Below are 3,555 nucleotides of genomic sequence, written 5' to 3' on the forward strand. Positions count from 1 at the left end.
AATCAATTCACGCGGATCAACTCACCTTTGTCTTGACGACATGTCGTCGGTATAGAGGTCAAAAAAACGACACCGTTCTTATTTATCTGCGACATTAAAATCAAAAAAATAGAAATCACTTTTATAAAATCTATACCAACGACATATCTTCAGAATAGATTTTTAAAAAAACAAGATTTGCTTTTATTGCGCCCTACCTACCCAGACAATATGTCATCGGCTCAAAAACTGGTCAACTTGGTATTTGGTTAATCCGGTTCCGACGACATGTCGTCGGTATAGCCCGAGTTGTACCTTCTACCGACGACAGTTGTCGTCGGAAAAGGTGTCGTTGGAACACAGGTGGATTCCTGTAGAATGACCATACTTAAAGTGCATTTGGTATCATTGGACAATATGCCCAATGCAAGCATGTCCCAAAGCCTATGATTTAACCTCCAACAATGGGTAATATTGTAAACTATCTTTCAAATTACTCGAATATAAGGTACTTATTTTCAAAACAAGTGTACATCAACGGAAGATTCTCTCATAGTACGTAGCAAATAGATGGTTACTCGTGAGCTACTGCAACAACTTGTTTTCCGACATTTTTTCCTGTAAAACAACCCAACCAATGCAGCCGGAGCATTCTCAAGCCCTTCAACAGTGTCCTCAACATACATTATCTTTCCTTCTTGAATGAGAGGCAAAACCGTTTCGATGAACTTAGGATACAAGTGATAGTAATCTGGAGCCAAGAACCCTTCCATTCTGATACGTTTCAAGATAAGGAACGCAAGGTTGTGAATGCTTTCAGGTTGATCAATATTGTATTGTGAGATCATCCCACAAACAGCAATGCGACCTTTAACTCTCATGTTGACTAGTACTGCATCGAGCATCTTTCCACCAACATTCTCAAAGTAAATATCAATACCATCTGGAAAATACCTATCACAACGCAAGCTTGTGAGATATTGTCTTAATCTTCTTTTAAAGTTAAAGAAATCAAGACCTTTTCAAAGCAGCATTGAGGTCAGGCTCTTCTTTGTAGTTAAAAGCCTCATCGAACCCAAACTTGTCCTTTAGTAGATCGACCTGGTAATAATAATAATTGAATAATTGAGATTTACAGGCATTAGTGACACATAATTAGGTCGATTAATTTTGTTCTATTTAATTTCACCTTTTCTTTAGATGCAGCACTTCTAATAGGGACATTTGTATGTTCAATCTTTATCAATGACTCACTATTCTTGATCAAGCTATACTCTTCCCAGTTAGTGGAAGGTCCTGAATCCTGATATCAAGTCACCTTTCTTGAAGTAGGGGTGAGTTGAATCCAAGACTTCTGAGACTCCATATCCGGATATAAGCTGGAGAATGAAATGAAACAAATTTGGTGGATAAATACATTGGAAAAAAGTAATCTTTATAGTGAGTGAGTGATCTAGACATACCGAACCAGGAGTGAAAGAAGGTACGTAACTTCCTGTAAAAGTCTTGTTCATTAATCAATCCCTCATGTAGGGGTCAAATGACAAATAGAGATTCTTACATAAAATTAGACCGCTATCATTCTTTTGGTATCCATTCACATAGTCTTTGAATATCAGATTCTTTTGGGTATCCATTCACATAATCTTTGAATATCACCTGCTTGTTTCTCACCACCACCACCTCCGGCGACACGGCCACCACCTCTGCCATATTTTGGTTTATGGTGTAGATAACGGTCGGGTTCTTATCTCAACGAAGAAGGTGTAAATTTATTTAATATAAAAGTTTTATTGTTTCGAAAGTAGGATATGGTTAGGTAAGCCGGCCTACAATCGTTGCATCCAAGAACATGGAAGATCTACATCTTAAATATTTTTATTTATCCTATCACTATGTTGTTTTTTCTTTCTTCATCCTTAGGTTGTTGTTGGTTCTTTTCGTTGACAATGATATCCACCACTGTCCAATGCTTCTCTTACATATAAATTTCCTAAGGATTGTAGTGTGCGTTTCCCTCGTGTTGACATTTTCTTTAAATACTAACAGAACATCACAATTCAAACATGATCATAGTTTTGCATTGAAGGGGTGTTTGGCTTAGCTTTTCACAGCCCAAAAATCATTTTTAGAAAAGTTACAAAAAGACAGGTTTTCTGACTTTTCCAAAAAAGTCGGTTCATTTTCCTTGTATCAAAACTCCAAAAGTAGCTTTTAAAACTAGTTTTGCCAAACATTTTTTGTTTTTTTTTTTTTTTTTTGTTTTTTTGTTTTTTCCAAAAATGACTTTTGGCTGTGAAAAGTTAAGCCAAACACCCCCTGAATGTATAATATGGGTGCAGAGGAAGTAGAAGATGATAATGTCATTGATTCATTTCTTCAATCTCTTGTTGTAAGGTTGCACGCACCAACTAGTGTGGTTTTTTTTGGGTTGGAGGTACACAATACCTCCAAGTTGGTTGCCCCTCCAATATCCATATGTGGTAAATGAACTGATTCAAGAACTTGTACTAATTTGTATTTTTTAATTGAGTGGGTTGGAAAACATAAAAATAAATAAATAAATAAGAGAGAGAGAGAGAATCTGATGTGACAATAGGTTGTACAGATTGAGAGATCGCCCTAATGGTAGACGAAGTGAAGCAGCTTCGGCGAAAACCATATGCGGTACAGTCGACGTATGAATCTGATCTCAGGGAGCTACCGCTACATTGAAGACTCATGGTTTACTTTACCCATTAGGACTCTCTCTCTCTCTCTCTCTCTCTCTCTCTCCATGGGTTTAAGCACTTATACTGATTTGTATTTTTTAATTGAGTGGGTTGGAAAACATTACAAAAAATAAGAGAGCGAAATTGATGTGACAATAGGTTGTACAGACTGAGAGATCGCCCTAATGGTAGACGAAGTGAAGCAACTTCGGCGAAAACCATATGCGGTACCGTCGACGTATGAATCCGATCTCGGGGAGCTACCGCCACATTGAAGACTCATGGTTTACTTTACCCATTAGGACTCTCTCTCTCTCTCTAAAAACTATAATATTTCAAAAAAGGTAACTTTTTTTCCACTATAAATACAAACATTTACATTTTCAAAAATCACACATTCTTTCCAACTTCATTCCACCATTCTTCATTTCCTTTCGTTGTCCCTTCAATTTCATTCCCATTTTATCCAATTTCATTCTAAGGTCATCTCCATTGCATTGAACTCATATATTTTCAATGATTGGCATATGTACATTCCATTCACTATACAACTTTACCTATTAAACTCTACACTCCATTAAACTCCATACAATATAATATATTGCCACATCATTATAATTTTCTTTTCATTTATTGTTATTTTGTATATAATTAACTACCATGAAATTAAAATTATAAACTACAATTAAAAGTAACATTAATTAAAAATTAAAAATTTGTAATCATATATATATATATATATATATATATATATATATATATATATATATGTGTGTGTGTGTGTGTGTGTTTATGTGTGTTTGTATGTGTATGTGTGTGTGTGAGGGGAGAGACTCTAGAGGTCAATGGGGATTGAACTCCCCAT

General features: G+C 35.7%; 1 pseudogene; it reads right to left on the bottom strand.

Annotated features, from left to right (window-relative positions):
- Positions 1–220: 220 nt before the first annotated feature.
- On the bottom strand, positions 221–1,692 carry LOC145094638 (2-alkenal reductase (NADP(+)-dependent)-like; annotated as a pseudogene).
- Between the last annotated feature and the right edge of the window lie 1,863 nt (positions 1,693–3,555).

The sequence above is a fragment of the Lactuca serriola genome, chromosome 3 (assembly GCF_051521515.1).
Source record: "Lactuca serriola cultivar US96UC23 chromosome 3, Lser_US96UC23_V15, whole genome shotgun sequence".
NCBI classification, from domain to species: domain Eukaryota; kingdom Viridiplantae; phylum Streptophyta; class Magnoliopsida; order Asterales; family Asteraceae; genus Lactuca; species Lactuca serriola.